We start from the raw sequence: 23,947 nt of genomic DNA on the forward strand, positions 1-23,947 counted from the left end.
CGAATGAGTGATTGAGTGCAGACAGATGGAGGTTTGGGGACCAGCAAGCCCTGGGCCGCCTGGTGTAGGATATGGAAAGTGTGTCCGGGGGGGCTGCACCCATGGGCCCCAGGAGGTCTGTTGTGCACATGCTCTGAGTGTGAGGGAAGACAGGTAGGACCGTGGGGGTCTGCCCTGGTCGCGCTTCCAAGAGAGGCGCTGCTTTCTGCAGAGCACGTGGGCAACTGCCAGCTGGGGGAGCGCTCACCAGGGGAAAGGGGAGCTCTCTGTGGCTTAGCAGTGATGAACCCGCACAATCAATGGATCCTCCGGCCACAGTATGAGCAGCTCTGCCTCATGTGAAACACAAAGCACCTTCCAGCACAGTCCCGATATCCTTCATGCCAGATGCACATCTTCAATTTCAGTTACAAACCATTACAAATTGATGCATTTTCTTTCTGACTAAATGTTACAAGGTTTGAACACACTAGCTCTGCCGAGCACCGCCCCTCTAAGGGACGGGGTTAGAGGTGTGGCACAAAAGCAAACTAGCCTTTTAATAGGAGTGCGTGAGTGTGGTGGTGTGTGTGTGTGTGGTATGTGTGGTGTGTGTGTGTGTGTGGTGGTGTAGTAGGGTGTGTGTGTGTGGTGTGGTGTGTAGTAGGTATGTGTGGTGTGTGTATGTAGTAGGGTGTGTGGTGTGTGGGGTGTGTAGTAGGGTGTGTGGTGTGTGTCTGTGTGGTGTGTGTAGTGTTTAGTAGTGTGTGTGGTGTGTGGTGTGTAGTAGGTGTGTGTGTGGTGTGTGGTAGAGTGTGTATGTGATGTGTGTGTCTGGGGTGTGTGGTGTTTAGTAGTGTGTGTGGTGTGTCATAGGGTGTGTGTGGTGTGTCATAGGGTGTGTGTGGTGTGCGTGGTGTCATAGTGTGTGTGTGGTATGTGTGGTGTGTACCTGTGTGGTGTGTGTAGTAGGGTGTGTGTGTATGTGTTGTGGTGTGTTGTGTGTGGTATGTGTGTGGTGTGTAGTAGGGTGTGTGTGGTGTCTCTGTGTGGTGTGTGTTGTGTGGTGTGTCTAGTGTGTAGTGGGGTGTATATGTGTGGTGTGTACCTGTGTGGTGTGTGTGGTGTGTAGTAGGGTGTGCGTGGTATATGTCTGTGTGGTGTGTGTGGTGTGTAGTAGGGTATGTGTGGTGTGTACCTGTGTGGTGTGTGTGGTGTGTAGTAGGGTATGTGTGGTGTGTACCTGTGTGGTGTATAGTAGGGTGTGTGTGTGGTATATGTCTGTGTGGTGTGTGTGGTGTGCAGTAGGGTATGTGTGGTGTGTACCTGTGTGGTGTGTGTGGTGTGTAGTAGGGTATGTGTGGTGTGTGTGGTGTGTAGTAGGGTATGTGCGTGGTATATGTCTGTGTGGTGTGTGTGGTGTGTAGTAGGGTATGTGCGTGGTGTATGTCTGTGTGGTGTGTGTGGTGTGTAGTAGGGTGTGTGCGTGGTGTATGTCTGTGTGGTATGTGTGGTGTGTAGTAGGGTGTGTGCGTGGTGTATGTCTGTGTGGTGTGTGTGGTGTGTAGTAGGGTGTGTGCGTGGTATATGTCTGTGTGGTGTGTGTGGTGTGTAGTAGGGTATATGCGTGGTGTATGTCTGTGTGGTGTGTGTGGTGTGTAGTAGGGTATGTGTGGTGTGTACCTGTGTGGGTTTAGTAGTGTGTAGGATGTGTAGTAGGGTGTGTGTGGTGTGCGTGGTGTCATAGTGTGTGTGGTGTGTGTGGTGTGTGTGTGGTGTGTGGTATGTAGTAGGGTGTGTGTGTGGTGTGTAGTAGGGTGTGTGTGTGTGGTGTGTCATAGGGTGTGTGTGGTGTGTGTAGTAGGGTATGTGTGGTGTGTACCTGTGTGGTGTGTGGTAGAGTGTGTATGTGATGTGTGTGTCTGGGGTGTGTGGTGTTTAGTAGTGTGTAGGATGTGTAGTAGGGTGTGTGTGGTGTGCGTGGTGTCATAGTGTGTGTGTGGTGTCGTGTGTGTGTGGTGTGTGTGTGGTGTGTATGGCATGTAGCACGACGTCTGTGTGGTGTGCAGTAGGGTACGATGGTGTGTGTGCATGGTGTATGTGGTGTGTAGTAGGGTATGTGTGGTGTGTGTAGTGTTTAGTAGTGTGTGTGTGGTATGTGTGATGGGTAATAGGGTGTGTGGTGTGTATGTGGTGTGTAGTAGGTGTATGTGTGGTGTCTGTGTGGTGTGTGTGGTGTTTAGTAGTGTGTGTGTGGTGTATGTGGTGTGTAGTAGGGTGTATGTGTGGTGTGTGTCTGTGTGGTACGTGTGGTGTGTAGTAGGGTGTGTCTGTGGTGTATGTCTGTGGGGTGTGTGTAGTGTGTAGTAGGGTGTGTGTGGTGTGTGTCTGTGGTGTGTGTGGTGTGTAGTAGGGTATGTGTGGTGTGTATGTGGTGTGTGTCTGGTGTGTGTGGTGTTTAGTAGTGTGTGTGGTGTGTGGGGTGTGTAGTAGGGTGTGTGTGTGGTGTGTGTGTGTGGTGTGTCATAGGGTGTGTGTGGTGTGTGGGTGTGTAGTAGGGTGTGTGTGTGGTGTGTGTGTGTGGTGTGTCATAGGGTGTGTGTGGTGTGTGGGTGTGGTGAGTAGTAGGGAGTATAAGATGTATGTGGTGTGTGTGTCTGTGTGGTGTGTGGTATGTAGTAGGGTGTGTGTGTGGTGTGTAGTAGTGTGTGCTGTGTGTGGTGTGTGTGTGGTGTGTGTGATGGGTAATAGGGTGTGTGGTGTGTGTGTGTGATGTGTAGTAGGGTGTGTGTGGTGTATGTCTGTGTGATGTGTAGTAGGGTGGGTGTGGTGTGTAGCAGTGTGTGTGGTGTGTGATGTGTAGTAGCGTGTGTGTGTGGTGTGTAGTGCTGTGTGGTGTGTGTGGTGTGTGTGTATGGTGTGTGTGATGTGTAGTAGGGTGTGTGTTTGGTGTGTGTGGTGTGTAGTAGGGTGTATGTGTGGTGTCTGTGTGGTGTGTAGTAGGGTGTGTGTGGCGTGTAGTAGGGTGTGTGTGTGGTGTGTAGTAGGGTGTGTGTGGTGTGTGTGATGTGTGTCATGTGTAATAGGGTGTGTGTGGTGTGTGTGTGGTGTGTATGGCATGTAGCACGGCGTGTGTGTGGTATCTGGTGTGTAGTGGGTGTGTGTGGTAGTAGGGTGTGTGTGGCATGTAGTAGGGTGTGTGGTGTGTCTGTGTGATGTGTCTGCATGGTGTGTGTGTGTAGTGTGGTGTGTGTCTTTGCGGGGTGTGTGGCATGTAGTAGGTTGTGTGTGGTGTGTCTGGTGTGTATTAGGGTGTGTGTGGTGTGTAGTAGGTTGTATGTGTGGTGTGTGTATGGTCTGTGTGATATGTAGTAGGGTGTGTGTGGGGTGTGTAGTAGGGTGTGTGGTGTGTCTGGTGTGTGTGGCGTGTAGCAGGGTGTGAGGTGTGTGTGTGGTGTGTGTGGTATGTATGGCACGCAGCACGGTGTGTGTGGCGTCGTGTGTAGTAGGGTGTGTGTGGTATGTGTGTGATGTGTGCCTGTGTGGCATGTAGTAGGGTGTGTGGTGTGTGTGTGTGATGTGTATCTGTGTAGTGTGTCTGTGTGGCATGTGTGTATAGTGTGTATAGTGTGCTGTCTTTGTGGTGTGTATGGCATGTAGTAGGTTGTGTGTGTGGTATGTGTGTGGGGTGTGTGGTGTGTAGTAGGGTGTGTGTGTGGTGTGTGGGGTGTGCAGTAGGATGTGTGGTGTGTCTGTGTGGTGTGTATCTGTGGTGTGTGTGGCATGTAGTAGGTTGTGTGTGTGGTGTGTGTGATGTGTGTCTGTGTAGCGTGTGTCTGTGTGGCATGTGTGGTGTGTGTAGTGTGGCGTCTTTGTGGTGTGTATGGCATGTAGTAGGTTGTGTGTGTGGTGTCTGTATGGGGTGTGTGGTGTGTAGTAGGGTGTGTGGTTTGTGTGTGGCGTGTAGTAGGGTGTGTGGTGTGTGTCTGTGAGGTGTGTATCTGTGTGGTGTGTGTCTGTGTGGTGTGTGTGGCATGTAGTAGGGTGCGTGTCTGTGTGGTATGTGTTGTGTGTAGTACGGTGTGTGTGTGGCATGGGCTGGGAGTGTAAGGGGAGGGGGCGTTGCCAGTGTGCGAGAACGAGGACGGGGGCGGGGGCAGGAGCAGGGGCAGGAGGAGCCCTGGCTGGGTTGCAGGTGCCCCGGCTCAAGCTGCAGGAAAGTAGCTGGAGAGACCACCGCCTCCTCCCCAGCCCACTTCCTAGACCTAGTGGTACCCCCTGCTCTCCGTCCAGGAGCCTGCCGCCTGCCTCCAGCCCCATCTCCACCCAAGCCAGGCCCGCGCCCTCGGCACACAGCCGCACCCCAGCCAGGCTTCACTGCCTCACAGGCCCTCAGTCAATGCTCACACCCTGGAAAGGAGGAGGTGGGCAACCGGTGGGAGGCTGGAGGCAGAAGGAGGCTCCATTAACCCAGTCATGGAGCAGGACATCAGCACCGTGGCGTCTGCTAGCTGGCAGCACCAGGAAGGGGGTCCTGTTTCCATCTCTCAGGCCCAGCTGAGATGGGTGACAGCAGCCAGTGCAGGGACATGGCAGAGAATGCCAGAAAGGCTGTGTATGTGCATGAACACTATCTCTGAATGTATAAACATGCATGAACTGGCACTGTGAACATGTATGCAAGCAAACATTGTGTGCAGGTGCGTTACACTGCCATATGTGGGAATGTGAGAAGCCCCAGGGAAGGGAGGGCTGGGGGTCTCGGGCCACACCACTTGTCCAGGAAGCTGAGGTGATAGCTCCAGGCCCTGTATGTGGGTAATGGGAGGGTGGACTACGGTGCAGGTCGCCTTACAGCCTCGGGGTTGGAAGAGACCACAGGGTCACCAGCCCCCACCCTCCATCTGCAGCAGCGGCATCTCTTGCGAGACCCTCTGTCTCCAAAGGTGGCACGAGGTCTGGGACCTGAAAGACGTATCAGGAGACCTGGTTTCTCTCCCCTTCTTTCCATCCTTTGGAAAGTGGCTTTGCATCTCCCAAGATAGCCTCTCAGCTTTCATTTTTGTTTTTGAGACAGGGTCTCACTCTGTCGCCCAGGCTGGAGAGCAAGGGTGCAATCACAGCTCACTGCAGCCTCCACCTCCCAGGCTCAAGGATCATCCTACCGCAACCCCCACGAGTAGCTGGGACTATAGGGGCACCACCATGCCTGGCTATTTTTTGTAGAGAAGGGGTCTCACTATGTTGCCCAGGATGGTCTCAAACTCCTGGGCTCAAGCAATCTACCTGCCTCAGCCTCCCAAAGGGCTGAGATGACAGGCCTGAGCCACTGCATGCAGCCTAGATAGGCTCTCAGCTTTTAAAGCCCAGTGTTCTGAGATGCTTGGAGAGTTCTACCTCTGAAGGTGAGTGGCACAAAGGGTGGTGGGGTCATGAGAGAATGCAGGCTTTAGAACAGCTGGGGCTGCTTTCCAACCTGACACTTAGCAGCTCTGCAGCCCTGGGAGATGAGTTCATTTCCCTGGGATCATTTCTTAGCTACAAACCAAGGGTCAAGTGCCTGTCTCACAGGGATGTTATGAGGATTGAAGAGACCATGTGTGCTGGCACAAAGTGCACCCTAAATAAATACTCATTTCCTTTCCTCGGTTTTCCTCTCAGTGGGGCTAGGCTGAGTCCATGCTGACCGTGGACTCAAGGACAGACCTTGTGTTCCCCATAACGAGGGCTGCAGTGCTCGCCAAGCCAGGGATTCTGAGCCAGCCCAGGAGGGCAAGGGTTGTTGCAGAGGTTGTGCGGCTGGGGAGCCTGAGGCCCAGAATTCTCTTCCCTGGCTCTGTGTGTTCCTCTGGCAGAGACTGTGTCACTTCTGCCTCGTGTCAAAGGTACTTGTATAAGCAGCTCAGCTCCCAGAGGACCACTAGGGCTGTGAGGTGGAACATGTCTTGTTTATGACTGCATTTCCTGCCAGCTCCCAGAGGAGCAGCTTGATTGCTGAGCCTGGCAGCAGGTAACAGAGGAGGCGGGGGATCTCACCAGGCACTGCCCCCCAACTCTGGCAACCTCCGTCCCACCAAGCTCCCTGCCAAAGGAGAGAAGAGAAACCCCAAAGGTGAAAAAGGCACCCTGTCTAGGTCAGACCCTGACACCGAGGGCCTGAGTGGTCATGGGGGGGTGTGAACAGGCAGGTGCACTGCCTTGCAGGGCTCCACTATAGGCAGGCAGGCCCGTGGCTCCCCACGGGGAAAGGAGGTCCAATGCAGCTCAGGTTCTCCAGAGAGTAATGCACAAAGGAAGGGCATGAAGACCACTTCCCTGGTTAATGAGGGGCTGACCAAGAATTGTCTGCCTTACTCAACCTTGAAAATAACCCCTACCCTGTTTAATTGCTTAAAAATCCACTCTTTCATCTGATCTTCACTTTCCTTTCCTCCAAATCCTGTGGCAGGCTCCATGCTAAGTGCTGGGAATACAAGATGAATAAAACCCAACCCCATCCTGAAGCAGCTCACGGGGAGATGACAGAGCTCAGGCCTTTGGGAGGTGCAGCAGATGTGGTTCCGCCCCTTGACAGAGGAGACAACTAAGGCTCAGAGATCAGCTTGCCCAAGGCCTCACGGTGCACTTGAACCCTGACTTCCTAGCACCCAGCCCAGGGCTCTTTCCTTCCCAACAAAGAGCCCCAGTGAGCTCCTCAAGCACACTGGGAAGGTGGGTCTAACGGGAAGATCACAAAGGCACTGGGCTCAGAGGTAGGTGCCGGAGGCAGGGAGGGAGACCACCGTGCCCACTCCGTGCCAGCAGCGTATTTCATTTCATCCGCGCCCTGTGAGGTGGGGACTGTGATTCCCATTTTGTAATTGAGGAAACTGGGCCTCAGGGGGAATGAAACAGGTGGTTCGCTCACAGCACCCTTCCCCAGAGGATGGAAAGAACTGTACTCCCAGGTAGCAGAGTAGCTCGCTTTGGGCCACGCCGGGACCTGGGAGAGGTCATGAGACATCTGGGAAGCCCAGCCTGCTCTCAGTGGGACCTGGGAGCCAGCACCCAGGCAGGGAGCCAGCCAAGGAAGGTGCAGTCTGGTCCTCCCGTTTCCAAGAGTGCCTCCATCCTTCCAGATGCTGGCCAGGCCCCAGGGACAGAGATGTGCCCATCACTCTTCAGACAGAGATGCCCATTATCACCAACACCTCTGACAGCTCATGGTCTCCAGAAACTAAAGTGGAGCATGCAAGTCCCGGGGGCACAATTAGGTGCTCGGAAGAAGCCAGCTCTCTCCTGCCTGACCAGGGGCTGGGACAGACATGGGAGATAGGGGCCAGGAGGGATGAACCATCACCTCAAAGCACCCATGGGCTGGAGGAGGGGAGCAACGAGGGGGAGAATTCCAAATTAGAAAGTCTCAACTTGGAATTCTATGTGGATCCAAACCTAGAAGACAGCTCTACTGAGGAAGAGGAGCCAAGTGAAAGACCAGGTGCAGCCAAGTGGGGTGAATTAGCACCTGGGCTCTGGGCAGACTGACCTGGATTGGAGTCTTGCCTCTCCCACTTTTAGCCATGGGAACTTGAGCAGGTTGCTTAACCTTTCTGGGCCTCAGCACTCCATCTGCAAAATGGGAATGATCGTGGAAGCTGCTGCACAGGGCTGTGAGGCTTAGGAGCACCGTATGGCATTATGTCCACGGCCGGTTCCTGAGCCAGGCTGGGCATGGGCCTATCAGAAGCACACAGGGATGGCTCCAGTGAAGTGGTGGGGCAGCCTCTCTGCTAACCTCCTATTAAGGACCAGGTTAAGCCAACATCCTTTTTTTTTTTTTTTTTCCTGGGATAATTCAGGTCTCTCTTAATAAATGGTCCTCCTTCTATGCATGCATTTAGCTCCAGCCCAGACGGCCTTCTTGATACCCACCTCTAGGCCAAGTCCTCTCTTCTGAGCCATTGCACTATCCCTGGCTTCTTTCCTGCACCTGTGTCCAGACACTGCCAAGCCTTTCCCCTTCCTCCAGCCCACCTTCCCCAATACTCAGGCCTCTCAGCAGCCATGGCTTCTCCAACCGTGGCTGCTGAGTCTCTATTTTGGTTGCTCAAGTTTTCAAGTTCTCATTTGTGTGTATCTGACCGCATCCTCCTCTCAGAAGTCAGCAGAGTCTAGCTGTTCTTCCTCTAGCTGCCACTCCCATCCTGTAGATGACAACACTGGGATGTGAAGAGGTGAGGTTGCCCAGACTCCCCAAGGATGTCCCAGCCAAAACCTACTCCTAGTGTGGTGGCTCACACCTGTAATCCCGGCACTTTGGGAGGTTGAGGCCAGCCTGGGCAGCACAGTGAAACCCCATCTCTACAAAAAATTTAAAAATTCAGCAGGCATGGTGGTGCGTGCCTGTAGTCCCAGCTACTCAGGAGGCTGAGGTGGGAGAATCACTGGAGCCCAGGATTTTGACATTAGGTGAGACCTAGCCATGCCAGCAGGCCAGCCAAGCGGCCATACCCAGCAGGCAGCTGGGCAGGCAGGTGAATTGCTCAGAAGTGACGCCGGAAGTAACTAGCACAAAATAATAATCCACTGGGGAGAGTGTGGGCATAAGAAGAAATCCAGAGATAGGCTTCTAGAAATATCAGCATTTGGAGGATTTGTAGAGAAAGAGGAAAGCCAGGGAGATTGGGGAATGACCAGGAATGGGAGGAAAGCTCTGAAGAACAGAAAAGGACTCCATGGCGATAGAGCTGTCACACTGGAGGGGCAGGCAGGGGCTGGGAGGGGACAGGGATCCTTCTGGGGAATTTCTTTGATGATTACACAGGTGCATATACTCATAAGTTGTGCACTTTGCTGAATTTAAGTTATAACTCCGGCCGGGCGCGGTGGCTCAAGCCTGTAATCCCAGCACTTTGGGAGGCCGAGACGGACGGATCACGAGGTCAGGAGATCGAGACCATCCTGGCTAACACGGTGAAACCCCGTCTCTACTAAAAAATACAAAAAAACTAGCCGGGCGAGGTGGCGGGCGCCTGTAGTCCCAGCTACTCGGGAGGCTGAGGCAGGAGAATGGCGTGAACCCGGGAGGCGGAGCTTGTAGTGAGCTGAGATCCGGCCACTGCACTCCAGCCTGGGCGACAGAGCGAGACTCCGTCTCAAAAAAAAAAAAAAAAAAAAAAGTTATAACTCCATCAAAAGAAAAACGAATGTGCAGAGCAGAAAGAGCTGGGGGCTGACCCCTGGCTCCCACACACTCTGGCTTGACCAGGTGCTGGAGGACACCATGGAGAGAGGGAACATAGACCCTAATGGAGCGCCGTGCATCCCGTCGCCAACCGGCTTTCCCATGATGCACAGGCGCTTCTGCTGAGAACCACAGGGCAAAGGCACCTAGAACCAGGCAGCCACTGAGGAAAGGCTTCCTGGAAGAGCAGCAGGCCCAGGTTTAGGAGGAGATGAGGTGGGCTTGGAAGAGGCTGTCCAGTCTCCAGGCAAGAGACGTCCACCTGGGTGGGTGTCTGACAACCACAGACCATGATGGGACTCCTCACAGCCACCACCCTGACAGCTGACTTGGGAGGGTGATGACACGGCCAAACACACTCCTGGCTCCAGAGACGCCATCATCTGGGACCCTCTCCACAGAGCCTGACCTAGGGCAGGAGAGCCTCCCTGGTCCAGGACACCAGAGGCCTCTAGGTTTTCCCTCACAGCAGCGGAAGCATCGTTCCGCACCACGGGCCCCAGCAAACATTTGAGAAGGGGCCGTTGCCCTGCCTAGCAGTAAAATACACAGGGCTTTGGCCTCCCTGCTCTGGGCCAGAGGAGAGGGGGAATGGAAGTGGGCAGAGGACTGTCCTTCATACGACCACTGGTGACAAACACTGTGTCCTGCAGAGCACGGCCCAGAATAAAGCACCTCCACCCACACACATGGCATTCGGCAGCTGCAGGGCCCAGCCCCACACCATTTCTGAAGGTCGACACACAGCACATATCACAGCTGAGGAAACTGACAGTCAGAGAGAGGAAGGGACTTGTCCGAAGTGACAGAGTAAGAAGCCTGCCTCCCAATCCAGTGTTCTTCCAAGCTGGCAAAATCCTGAGCCTCAGAGAGGCTTAATGAGCTGCCTGCCTACCAAAGCCGGCATAGGTGAGCATCTGTGGCTCTCTGGAACCGCATAGCGTTCCCATCACCCTGCGGATGACCCCTGCTTGGAGCTGTAACTATAAGTGGAATTCCCAGGGTAGCTCCCACCAGACCCTGACTCCCTGGAGCTGGCAACAGAGAAAGCCGGCATGCAACCGTCCCTGTAGACGGAGCTAGCGTGCATCAGGGTTTCTGATGTTCTGCTGCAGGCTCACTTCGCACTTGAGAAGCAGGAACGATGTCAGTTTTTTTCTAGCAGCTTCTCAGCTCTTCCCAGTGGCCCCTCCCCCAAGCAAAGTCCCCTGAGAAGAAAAAAATCACACCACATCTTTGTGGATCAGCGGTGCCTCTGCCCCCACCCAAGACACCATGCGTGGTTCCTCATGAAGAGTGATTTGTGGCTCCTTCGCAGCAGTGAGGGCTGGAGGCAGAAGATGGATGAACCCACTGCTGGGGTCTCCTCTCTTCATGTGAGAAAATAGATTTAGGCTCAAACTGAAGGAGGGTTTTTGCACAGTCAGCACCACCCATTGATGGGTTCGTGGTCCCAGGAGGTCATGAGTGCTCCATTATTGGGAGCATTTAAGCTGAGGTTAGCACACTATTGGGAGGGATGTTATAGACAGGACTCAGGTAAGGGGACACAGCGTTGGCCTAGATGAAACCTGAGGTCCCCCTTCCAACCCTGAGAAGAAACCCTGTCTCTACTAAAAATACATATAAATCTCTGACATCTCTATCCCAGTCCTTGCTGCCGAGTGGCCTCATTCACGAGGCCCTGCTGGTTTGCCAGGCAGTTTGTCCTCAAGGAGAAGTAGCTGCCAATTATGTGGGGACCACAAGAGTTTCCTTTATGACATCACCACTCTGCAGGAAGGGGCTGAGGTGGGATAAGAGGGGAGAAACAAGGCCGGGCGCGGTGGCTCAAGCCTGTAATCCCAGCACTTTGGGAGGCCGAGACGAGCGGATCACGAGGTCAGGAGATCAAGACCATCCTGGCTAACACGGTGAAACCCCGTCTCTACTAAAAAATACAAAAAACTAGCCGGGCGAGGTGGCGGGCGCCTGTAGTCCCAGCTACTCGGGAGGCTGAGGCAGGAGAATGGCGTAAACCCGGGAGGCGGAGCTTGCAGTGAGCTGAGATCCGGCCACTGCACTCCAGCCTGGGCGGCAGAGCAAGACTCCGTTTCACAGAAAAAAAAAAAAAGAGGGGAGAAACAAGACAGAAGGCGGCACCTGAAAAGGGGCCAGCTCCCAAGGGTCTGGAATCTGCAGTGTTGCCACCACTAGGTAATCTGTGGGGCACACTGCTGGGGGGTTCTGAGGAAGCCACGTCTGGACCCAGAAGGGAAACAGCCCAGTTCTGGCCTCCTGACTGGGGTGGGGGACTGTCAAGGGAAAAATGAGCCCAACCTAGCTCTCTGAGGTTCGTTAGAGAAAAGGGTGAATGTTGAAGACGTGTCAGGGCAGGCAACTCATTAAGCCCACGGAGCTTAAAAATAGTGAGACATGCAGGCATTGGGGGATGGAGAGCTGGGGCTGAGACTCCGGCTCATCACACTAGAGGCAAGAACAGCAAACCTGGGAGAGACTGACTCTATAACCAGTGGAAGGAAGGCTGCATAGCCATCGCCAGATCCCTGGGTAAGCTTGGAGCACAGGCCTGCTGGAAATGTCAGACCCTGTTCTGTCGATGAGAAGACTAAGCCCAGAGGAGGGCGTTCCCAGGCATTATCCAACAGGCTCGACTGTTCTCCATGCAGGGGAAGAGAGAAGACACAGAGACACAGAGCTGCCCCGGAGGAATCCAGAGCCCAGCTGCCCAGGGAGGCTCCACCTGATTTCCCTGGGGTCTGGGCACCCTCTTAAAAGCCCTTTATGCCATCTTTCCTTTCAGTCAAGTGACGCAGGCTTTGGGACCAGACAGCCTTTGCTCAAATCCTTCCACTGTTATCTCCTGGCTTGGTGGCCTTGGAGGCATTATTTCCCTCTCCTGGGTGTGCTTCCTCTTCTATAAAGCAGAGACACTACAAATTCCCACCACAGAGGGGTAAATGCACCATCCTGTATGTTATGTGCTTGGCACAGGACCTGGGGTGCAGGAGGCACTTGGACCGGTGGGATCCAGGAAGTAAGGAATATGGACTAAAGGGAGGGCCAAGGAAAAGTTTACAGGATGTGGCCTTGCAGTTGGAAGATGCAGACGCGCCTCGCTTGGTGCTGCCAGGTTGGGTTTGCAGAATGCAATGAATGCTCTTGCTGACCAAGGATGCGGAAAAGTGAACTGGGGAATCATGACCTAGGGGAAGCCACTAGGTCAAATACTGATCCCTATTTAAATCAACTAACATACGCTGGGTACCCAGTGGCTGCCCAGCACTTTCCCATAAATGATCCCAAACCAGGATCTAGATAGGCCAAGCCTCCAAAGGCGGCTGGGTAGATCAATGGAATGAGGGCTGCAGTAACTCCAGAGGGAGCAGGACTCCAGAGAAGGGGAGCCGGGGAAGCCTGAGGGGATGTGTAGGTGAGGTGGCTCTCTTCTGCCTGAGAGAATAGACAGTCCTCAGCCCACACCAAGGGCTCTATAATAGAAGGGAGGCCTAGGGTGGGTTCTCTCCTCTCCCCGTCTTCATCCCACTCAGCCCCTACCTGGCCTTGAGCACACTGGGTGGGAGAAGTGTTGCCGAGCACAGCAGTGACCTGAGGCCCTGGGCACCCATCCCAGCTTAGCTCCCCAGGAGGCTCCGGTTGCTGAGGAAGAACATAGAACTTATGTAGGATGGGAGAGCTGGAAGGAAACTTAGGATCAATTGTTCCAGCCTCTAAATGAACGCTGGGGAAACCCAGAGACAGAGAAAGGAAATTACTATCCCTTCCAAGCCAGTGAGAGAGCCAGAGCTAGAATCCAGGGCTCTTTCCATGATATTGCACCTCTCATCTCAGCCCTATCTCTTAGGAAATGCCATATTGAAGCTTTAGGTATTGGGGAAATTTAACTGAGGCTCAAAGGGACACAAATTCCCGAAAGCCACATGGTGAGTCAGACATCGAAATGCAAAATGTCTGTTCCTTTTCCAGCATCCAACAAACTTTTCTTGGGCACCTACTACAGTCAGGCTGGGAGCACTTTCAGACATTCTCTCACTTAAACCTCCATGTGGGAGCAAGCTGGTGGCAGAGTGAAGGGCCAGAGGCCAGGGTCCAAATCCTGGTTGTCTTAGCTGAGTTTCCTTGGACAAGTCCCTTGATGTCCCTCAAATGATGCCTCCATTTCTTCACTTTTTAAGAAGGGGATACATCATAGTACCTACCTCATAGAGTATAGTGATAATTAAAGGAGATTATCCATACAAAATACTTAGAACAGAGCCTCATAATATAAATATACCATTTAAAAATAAGTATACCAGCCAGGCATGGTGGTTCATGCCTGTAATTCCAGCACTTTGGGAGGCCAAGGTGGGTGGATCACCTGAGGTCGGGAGTTCGAGACCAGCCTGACCAACATGAAAAAACCCTGTCTCTACTAAAAATACAAAATTAGCTGGGCGTGGTGGCACATGCCTGTAATCCCAGTTACTTGGGAGGCTGAGGCAGGAGAATCGCTTGAACCTGGGAAGCGGAAGTTGTGGTGAGCCAAGATCATGCTATTGCACTCCAGCCTGGGCAACAAGAGTGCAACTCCATCTCAAAAAAGAAAAAAAAAGTATGCCATTTGACAATCCTAGGCATATACCCAAGAGAAATGAAAACACATATCCTTATGAAAATCCTTCCACCAATGTTGATAGCAGCATTATTCAGAGTAGCTGAAAAATGGAATCAACTAAATATCCATCAACTGATGAATGGAGAAATAAAACGCAGTATATCCACACAATGGAATGTTATTTGGAAATAAAAAGAAATAAAGTACCAACACATGCTTCAACGTGGCTAAACCTTGAAAGCATTATGTGAGTGAAGGAAGCCAGTCACAAAAGACCATGTATTATATAGTTCCATCTAAATAAAATATCCAGAAGGTGCAATTTCATAGAGACAGAAAGTAGATGATTAGTTGGCTAAGGCTGGGAGGAATAGAAGAATCAAGGGTGACTGCTAATATGTATGGAGTTCCTTTTTAGGGGTGAAAAAATGTTCTGAAATTAGATTGTGGTGATGGTTGTGCAATTCTGTGAATATATTAAAACCTATTGAATCGTGCACTTAAATGGGTGAATTGTATAGTATGTGAATTATATCTCAATAAAGCTGTTTTTAAGAAGTAAATATATATTTATGAACTTTTATAAATAAGATAGTAAATCATATCCATTCTAATTTAATGATAAGGCTCAGAGCGAGTCAGCAACTTGCCCAAAGCCCCATGGCTAGTAGGCTGCAGGACCTGACTTTGGACTTTGTGTTGTTTGGACTCCTTGTCAGGAGTCTGACAACACAAAGCCTGACTCCTGTCAAGTTCCTAAGACCTGATCCAGCCCAGACTCATGGAGAGCAGGTCTGCCCTTATGTATCTTGGGGAAAGCCTCCATTCCCTGTCCCAATGAGGCCATTCAAGAAGTTCTCCCCGTTCTCTAATCTAAACCCATCCAACTTACAAGGGATGATGTTCAGGGGGATTTGAGGTCAGGAGCAGCGTCACAGGAGACAGGCACTGGAAGGGAAACCTACATTTCTAGCCAATTCTGGATGTCTTCTTTAGGGAAGCCTGGGGAAGGAGGCAGACGAAATACAGTGGACTTCAAGACATGAGCCCATAGTTGATTTTGGGGGTGACCTTGCCCAAGAAACCTCATCTCTGGGGTTCTTGGTAAGATGATATTCAGGAAGAGGCTCTGGGGAAAGCTCCAGAAGCAGACATTTCTAAGGCCATTTCTAAAGTGGCCTTCCCTCTGCATACTCACAACTCACCCCCGATGACCAGGTGGGAAGTCTGTAGGGCAGTGGGCATCAGTTGGTTGCTTGCTTGGGTATGCACAGGCTGGCCACTCCCATGGCTCTTGGCAGAGGATACTGGGGCCAAACCATGAGGCCCTAACCTAACCATCAATCCGATACTGTGAGCAGGTCAGACTGGCTCTCCCTCCCAGTCAGGAAGGAGGCAAGAGGAGGAAGCGACAGGGACACTAACAGTCAGGGTCCTTGCCTTACCTGGCAGGAAAGATGCTGACTGTGATATTGACTCAATGTGCTGCTTCCGGTCAGCCCCTGCCTGCCTCCCTGCACTGTGGATAGCCTGGTTGCAGGTGGTAGGGGGAAGGAACTCCCACTTTTGACAACCCAGGGAAAGTATCACCTCAGTCTGTCTGGGGCTCATGGCCAGGGTGTCCCAGCTTGAAGGAGAGGTTCTCCTGCCCCCTTCTCTGCTTGTACAACTATAGACTGCATTCAGAAACAAGCCTTCTCCCTTGCTAAAGAGCATTAGGAGATACAAAACCACCATCCTTTTTCCAGGTGAAATAAGGAAGAGAAAATGAGGAGGGCCATATTCAGCTCAGAGCCACCCAGAGTCCAAGTGGCCTCACTGGGAGAGCAGTCCACTGGGTCTGGTGCCATTGGGAGAAAGCCCAACATGCCAGGACCTCAGCCAGAAAGCCAGCATGTACTCCAGAGCAGGGGCAGGAAGAGGCCAACCTGTGCATCTGCTATGCTCACTGGCTTTTTCAGACCATCATCCACCTCATTTGATTCCAGGACATCTTGGGAGAAGTGAGGAAGACAGGCATCCCTCTCCACATTTTTTAATAGGGACCACTGAGGTCCAAGAGATAGGGAAAACCCGCTCGCCTGGGGCGATGTGCAGTAACTTAATAGTGGGTTCACTGGGTTGTAGATTCTCCTCATTAAAGCCAATCATATCCCTGCCTTGCCCACTCCCAGCTCTGCTGCTAAGTTTATCTACAAAATGTCCGTCAGTTTTCAGAAACACCATAATAACACTCTTTATAGCACTTGATAGCGAAATCTTTATAACACAGTGTGTCAGGCACTGCCTATTCTTAGAGCTATATGTAAACAGTCATACATCAAATCCTCATGCCAACCTGATGGCAAGCTATTTCATTTCCATTTTACAGATGAGGAAACTGAGGTAACAAGTGTTTAAATAACTTAGCCAAAGTCCCACAGATAAAAAACTGGAGGAGCTGGCATTTGAATACAGGCAACCTAGCCCTAGCATCTGAGGTTTAACCACTGCACAACAGTGCCAAGCACATACAAGTACAACGCTCCACATATTCCAAGTCACACTAAGACATGGACTAGGGGCCGGGCAGATGGTTCATACCTGTAATCCCAGCACTTTTTGAAGGCTGAGATAGGAGGATTGCTTGAGCCTAGGAGTTCGAGGCCAGCCTGGGAAACATGGTGAAACTCTGTCTCTACCAAAAAAAAAAAAAAAAAAAAAACAAAGAAAAATCTCCCAAAACAAAAATTATCCAGGCATGGTGGTGCACACCTGTAGTCCAAGCTATGTGGGAGGCTGAGGTGGGAGGATCACCTGAGCCTCAGGAGGTGGAGGCTGCAGTGAGCCATGATCACACCACTGCACTCCAGCTTGGGTGACAGAGTGAGACCCTGTCTCAAAAAACCTGAAAACTAAACCAAAAACCATGGACTGGGGCGCAGCTCAGGACAAAGTACGCATGCAGGAAGTCCACGTAAGTCCAGGAGCTGGAGTGTGCTCTCACCCAGGCACCATGTGCTGGGGGCGGGGACGGGGGACAGGCTGCAATCTGTCTCTGAGCAGCCGGCTGCCCTCAAGTCCCAGCCCAGCCGAGCAGTGGGGAGCAGGTTGAAGGCAGGCTCGGAGCTGGCAGGCTCGGTCTGCCCTGCTGTGAGCGGCAGCTTTGAGAGACTCTCCTGCCGGCTGCTCATAGGTGCTGCAGTATCTCTCCTGGCTGTAGGGCTGGCTGGGCTAAGGCAAGGCCAAGGGCCCTCCTTGCCCCCTTTCACCCTCTGCCCCTCCCTCAGTGCCCGGGGCCAAACTAAGGGCTGAGGAAGCTACTCTGGCTTTCTGGTCTCCAAGGACTGCCAGCCCTGATGATCAATTTGGTGGCTGTGGGACCAGGTTTAGTCTTGGGTGGCAGCACTGACCTCCAGGAATGTCACTGTGGCCCCTTCAGGGACAGTTAACAAACCTGGCTCATTCCCAAGAGAGTAAGGAAGTCCAGTGGATCAGCTCCCACAGTTGTCTACCTAGCAGATTTGCCAGCAGCGGGCAATTCCCCCGGTAGGAAGTCCTTCCTTGTACCTCACATGAGCCCTTCCTGCTGCAGTATAGCCCCATTACCTTCTACTAGAAACCCTTCTGCTTCCAAATGCACCCTTTGTTAAATTGCTAAGCTGTGATTCCATGAGCAACGCAGCCATCACAAAAGCCATTGAAGCAGACGGCAGCTGCTACAGGGTTCAAGAATTCCACTCCAGCTGGGGAAAGGCTGTGGGCTCTGCCACTCCTCTCCTCCCTCCAAGCCCCTCCCCAATCGCAGGACAGACAGAAAAGAGGAGCAGGATGTGGAGAAGAAAAATGGAAAGATAACAAAACAAAGGCAGAAAAAAAAAAATTCACAGCCTCTCTTGACCTGCCAAGGACTTTTTCCACATCTTTCCCTAGGCTCGGGGACCCAGATAAGGAAGCGAGCCTTTCTCACAGCTTCTGCAGCTTCTGCCTGAGAGACCCGCTCAATGGGCCATCTGCTCGGAGGCCTTTCTGCAAAAGCTTCAAAAGTTCCATTTCTCCAGGGAGCTGGAAGCTGGGGAGGTGTCAGCTCCAAACAATAAGGGAAATTTATTAGGGATCAGGGCTTCCGGGAGGATGGTGCCTGCGAATGGGGCTGGATGCACTCCGAGATACAAAGGGTTATTTAATGTGGAACATCCAAAGGCTCCTTTAGAAGTCAAATCCTCACAACCAAGGCCCTACATGCTGCAGTCTTCCTTTTCAGAATGACTCCCCACCACCCTACCCTGTTAGCCCCTACCCACCCCATCCCAAGTCAGACTTACTCCCTATACTTTGCCATTGGGCAAATATTGACTTTCTTTCACTCAGCCTTGTCAATGGAAGTGAGACCACTGGGGCTGGCTATTGTCTCCCTCCTCTCTCCTCTCAGAGGGCAAAGCAGACTGTCAGCCTCAACAGCTCTGAGCAGGGGCCAACTGAGACAAGCTGAGAAAGCAAAGCGTGGTCTTGGAAGTAATATTTCTGTCTTTTGGTCTTTTGTCTTTCTGTCCTCCCTCCCTTCCCCAAGCCCATCTGGGTTTATTTTTTTCACATTTGGCTATCCTGCTGCCTTGTCTGGCTCAAGAGCAGCAGCGTGGCATAGCTGGCATAACTGAGAGGGCTCAGGCCTGGGAATGCAAGTGTCTGATACCGGTCACCTTATGCTAGTTGTTTAATTTTCTTGGGCTTCCGTGTTCTATTCTGCAAAATGGGAAGGTTGGACCCCATGATTTCAGTATCTAGATCAGGAAGTTCCTTCCTAGCAGGACTCATGTCCTTTCTGCTGCAGTCAAGGCATTTTACCTTGTGCTCTGATTTTAGAAAAGATGGAAAATAACTGCTTGGTGCTTAACAGGGAGGAAGGAAAGAGCGTTGGACTGATGGTCTACAAGGGCCAGCAAGCTCCATCGCTGGTGCTAATGTGCTGTGTGGTCCTGGGCAAGGAGCTCCCCCTCTCTAAGCCTCAGTTTCCCCATAATCAAAACAGAGGGCTGGATGAGATAATCCCACAGTCCCTTTCAGTGCCTTGTCCTGCCGTGCCACTCATCTAACACATCCCTGTGGAAGGCGATGTCCCCCCCTCCTTCAGCCTTTTCTCCAAGGCTGCATCTCACAGGCTTTCCTCATGACTAACCTTGAATGGAAGGATGCCACGCTGCTGGCTCATGTTCCCTCATCATCAGGAGCCTTTTGTCAGCCACACTTCCCTCAGACTCATGCTTGCTTGGCCTTTGGCCTCTGTGGATGAGCTCTTCCTTTCTCCAGGCCCCATGACAAAGACCAGAGCATGCAAACTCCTGGAGCCTGAGGCCAGTGCACAGCAGGAGGACGACACAGAACACTGGGGCATTTTGGGGGAGCGTGTGCATGGTGACAACTGCAGGACTGTGAACTGTATCCCTGCTCCTCTAACTTGAGCCCTCTCTGTGATAACATAGAACCTCAAAAGCCCATTCCTTGTACATTAGTCAATATCACACTAGGGACTTCCTATTCCAGGTTGGTAATATTCCCTTTTCACAGGTGAGATAACTAAGGCTCAGAGAGGCTGATAATTTGCCTGAATTCACAAAGATATTAAGGAGCAAGCCAAGATGGGAACCTAGATATATCTATCTGCAAAGCCTTTGCTTTTAAACCATCAGCACTCTTACTGAGAAGGTGAGGTCATCGCCTTTCCCCAAGCTGACTTACAGGACTGGAATCAAAGAGCAGAGAACACCCAAAGCCTGAACGACTCCAACAAGCCTCCCACCTCACCCCACGCCACCCCACCCCTCCCCACCCAGCCTCGGCAAAGGCAGAGCCAGAAGGGCCGTGGATCAACAAGGCCAGAAGGACTTTGGGTCATCTAAACTAAGCTTTCACTTCACATACGAGAAAACTGAGGTCCACAGTGGCGTGCGACTTGCCTAAGGTCACACAGCAAGTCTAGGGTAAACCTCAGTCCCGGCCATGGGGTCCTGGGAATCCCCCTCCAGGTTGAGCCAGTCCCTTTGCCACTCCATCCACCTGGGTGTAGACATGCCTTCAGCCACTGAAGGGACATCCAGCCGTATCCCTCTCTGCTTCTCAGTTGGTCCATTTCTAGAAGGTTCAGGCAATGGAGTAAAAGGCCCATTTTGTCATAACCACAGAGGTGTGGCAGAGAGTGGGGAAGGAAGAACCAAAGGAAAACTGGTGTGAGCTTATTGGAAAGTCAAGCAGCCTCTGTCTCCCATGAAGTTTCTACTGCAGAATGGTCCTAATGGTCAGAGGCAGAAAGACAGTGCTGACATTCCTGTTCTGTAGCGAAGCTTTGAAGATGTTAGAGGAAGATCACACTGCAAGTCCACAATCTTTCCCTGCTCCCCATGGCCACTGCTCACAGCTGCCCTGCCACCTGCTTGCTACACGGCTTGTATTATTATTAACAATAGCTACCACTCATTGAGGACTTAGCTCAGCACTGGACCAAGTATTTACATATGCTTCTTGTTTAATCCTCACAAAAACCCTAAAATACCACCACTATTCTCATTTTGTTTTGACTACTTAGTAACTGAAGCTCAAAGATATAAAGTAATTTGCTCAAGGTCACACAGCCAATAACCAGTAGAGCCAAGGCCTCCTGGGGACTCCCTCCAGGGGTGTGCTGGGCTTTGAAATTCATACACAGTATTTGTCTCAAGTTGTCTCAACTCTGGTGACAGAAGTGGGAGGGCAATGCATTGGAAATTCTGGAGTCCACCTGCTCCCATTACCCAGCCAAGCCCACTGCCTGCTACTCAGACACCAGCCCAGAACTGCAGCCACAAAACTGTGCCGTTGCAAGGGCCTGAGAAGTTATCTAGTTCTACCTTCTCAATGTACAGGGGAGGAAAGCAAGAAAGGGCCTTGCCCAAGGTCACACAAGGTCACACAAATTGGAGGCTGAGCCTGTGAATTAAACTCAGCTCTCTTGTCTCAAACTGGGACTCATCCACAACACCCTAATGCCCAGTAAGAAGCTATTGTCTCATCTCAACTGAAGACAGAACCAGAGTTCATCCCAAAAAGGAGTTAGATTAGACTTTCCTATGGCAAGGACTGTCACATTGCACAATGAGGTGCTCTAGGCTATTGCAGTGGAGATCTTTCTAAAACAAGAGGATTCCTTCAGATCTTCCTTATCTGAGGTGGATGCAGCTCTGTCTGGAGGTAGAGAGCAGACAGCATGACCTTGTGAGGCCCTTGACATCACCCTTTAACCTATGGTCATATATCTGTCACAGCAAACCTTTCCCCAGGGAAGAATCTGTCCTCTGCAAAGAGGATGTGTAATGCTGGAAAGCCAGCCTTTCTCCCCATCAGCTGAATTCTGAGAATGGGGAGAGATGACCAATGAACAGGCTGAGGGTGTCACAGCCCTGCTACTTTGGGATAGGGGGTGCAGTAGGGGAGCTACAGTCTTCCCAGAGGCTAGGTCATTCTACCCAGCTGCACCCCACCCCCATCCTTCCAGTGGGTGATACCTGCAGGGTGTTGGGGCTGGGAGAAACCTCAGATACCTTAAATTCCAAACTCAATTTTCCAGATGAAGATACTGAGACCCAGAGCGTGTCAGTGAGTTGCCCAAGGTCACAGGACAGGTCAGAATGGAAGCTTTCGGACTCTCCCTGGGGCGCTGGGTTCACAGTTCCACCTTGCCACCCCCTGCCCAGGAAGTGAGCACTGAATTCACTTAAGAAAGGCCAGTGACCAAAGGCAGCGATTCCCAGGTAGAGGCTCGGGCAGGCATGCCCATGAGCTTGTCCCCCGCGCACCCTCCCCCACCTCGTCCCCATTCCTGTCTTGGGCACCATGCGCCTCCATCATCTTGAGATTCAGAGAGGTGCAGCGGCTTGTCCAAGGTCACACTGCAAACTGAGTAGGGCGCTCGTTTCCACTGCCTAGCTGCCCCCTCCCATCGCCCACCCGGGTCTCTGCAAGCTTGCCAGGATCCCCGGGGGCCTGCTTCCTCCAATGCACAGAGCCGTGGTGCGTGTCAAAGTGTGGGAAAGTTCCTGGGAGAGGAAGGGGTGGAAAATGCAGCCGCGCATCCCAACTCCGGACGGCTGCGGCAAGGCTGGGGGCTCAGAAAGGCACCGCGGATGCCTCCGGCACACCCCACTCTGCGCCAGGGGCTCCCCAGTGTCGTGCAAGCGTGGTCTTCCAGCTCCTCAGCAAAGCAGGCGCGGCGGGGTCCCACGCGCCCCGCACCCACTTCTCCCCGCACGCCCACTTCATGCACCTCCCCACGCCCTTCCCACGGTTTCTCTGCGGCGAGGCGCCTTCGCTTCCCCGCAGGTCCCCGATCCCAGCACTAGGACACCGCGGTTTCTCTTGCCTTCTCTCCGCGTTGGACCCTGGCTCTCCGAGGGGAGAAACAGGTTGGGGTCGAGGGGTTCCCGAGATAATTCAGGACACCTCCCCCGGATCTAGCCAGGTAATTCCAACGCCCATGGATTTCTGGATTACAGTTCCCATCAAGGGCTCAGTCCTGTACTTAGTTTATCCCGCCGTGAGCGCCAAGCCCCAAAAGTCGGAGTGTCCCTGTTTGGCGACCCCGCGTCTGCCCGCGCCCCAGGCCCTAAGGGTGGCCACTGTCGGTCGAGGCGCGGCTTCGCTCGGGACTACTGGCTGCCCTCGTGGGGTGCCCTGCCTGGGGTTCCCCCTTACCCTGGGACGTTCCGGGCGAGTTCAGCCTGCGCTGGTGGAGAGGGCGGGGCGGGGACGCCTGGGGTCCTGAAGTTCAGGTCCCTCTTCCCACTTCCCCGCCGGCCCTGCCGCTGCGGCCCTCTCTCCCGCGATTCTCTCCCTCTCTCTCTTCTCTTCCTCTCTCTCTCTCTGCAGTAGTAACAACCTGATCCCGCTTCCCCCGCCTGCCAATTGAGATGCTCCTCACATCCGCCTGCACACAGCGCGTGCGGCCCCTCCGAGGGCGATCCCCGCAAACCGCGACGAAGGGCCCCCCCGCCCCAGGCAATCCCCGCTGCGGGAGAGGCCGCCTCCGCGCGCCCACGACCCCCTTCTCCAGTCCGGACTGCCAGCGGAGGAGGAAACGGGGCGACAGGGGAAGGGGAGGTGTGTGCGGGAGGGACTAGGCTGGGGGAGAGGGGTTTAAACTGGCGCTGTCCTACAGAAGTTTGGGGAGGGCGGGGCCGGCTCCGCACCCCCGGAGCCCTACGGGACTCCCCCGATTCTGCGGAGGAGTCCCCGCCAGCTCCGTGCACTCCTGCGACACTCCCCACCCCATCCGCCAGCCCCGAGTTTACAGCCTCTCAGGTCCGGGGATTGGCTGGGGGGAGGGGACACCGGGGAGGGGACCCCGTGGCTGTAGGGAATGGCGTACGGGCGGGGGTGGGAGGGAAACGATTTGCTTCGGGAGATACGGATGAAGGTTTCCCTGAGTCAAGGGAAAGAAGGGAGGGAGAAGAAGAGAGATGGAACAAAAGGCAGACGCTGGAGGGGAAGGGGAGCTGGGGAGTTCGCCCCGAAGACTCCGACAGCCCGCGGTCCCCAGCCTCAGTCTGTCCCAGAGGGTGAGGTCAAGGCTGGTGCCAGGGCTCTTCACAGGCCACCTGGAGAGAGGAGAAAGGGGGATGGAGGGGTACGGGGTTGGGAGAGAGGAGGAAGAGCGTCTGCTGGCACAGGACCCTCTGCCTGCTCCCAGATAGGAACCCAGCAGAAGGGCTCTGCCGTGGACCCAACACCTCCCACCTCCGCAGCTCTGCTTTTTCCCACTTGGGAAGGCGAGGCTGACACCCACTGTGAGCACCAGAAAGGGGCAGGGAGGACAGAGAGCCCAGGCAGCACTCCTGTGTCTCAGTCTCACCCTTGGGCCGCACCCTCAGTCCCCTCAACCTCACCTCGGGGCCCCAGCTGGCCAGGTGGGATTTCTGCTGCTGTCTGGCCATTAACCACCCCTGACCTTCCCAGCTCCACCCTATCCTCGCCCTCTCCCCTCAACCTCTCCTTCACCCTCCATGCAGCTGCTTTCTGTTTGCCTTCTGCTCTGCACACTCAGGACCAGGACTCGAGCTTGGTGTTTGACCCAGGAGGTGACATTCCTCACCCCCCACCCCCCACACACAAAACCCCTGTGT

At 53.2% G+C, this 23,947-nt stretch overlaps 1 protein-coding gene across 1 annotated transcript in view; it reads right to left on the minus strand.

Annotated features, from left to right (window-relative positions):
- SYT2 (synaptotagmin 2) overlaps positions 1-22,905 on the minus strand; it is a 48,902-nt gene extending 25,997 nt beyond the window's left edge. Inside the window, exon 1 of the mRNA XM_033198355.1 lies at positions 22,521-22,905. The gene's annotated coding sequence lies outside the window, so the exon portion shown is untranslated. The remainder of the gene's footprint in view (positions 1-22,520) is intronic.
- Between the last annotated feature and the right edge of the window lie 1,042 nt (positions 22,906-23,947).

This window comes from Trachypithecus francoisi, unplaced genomic scaffold (assembly GCF_009764315.1).
Source record: "Trachypithecus francoisi isolate TF-2019V2 unplaced genomic scaffold, Tfra_2.0 Lachesis_group5, whole genome shotgun sequence".
NCBI lineage: Eukaryota > Metazoa > Chordata > Mammalia > Primates > Cercopithecidae > Trachypithecus > Trachypithecus francoisi.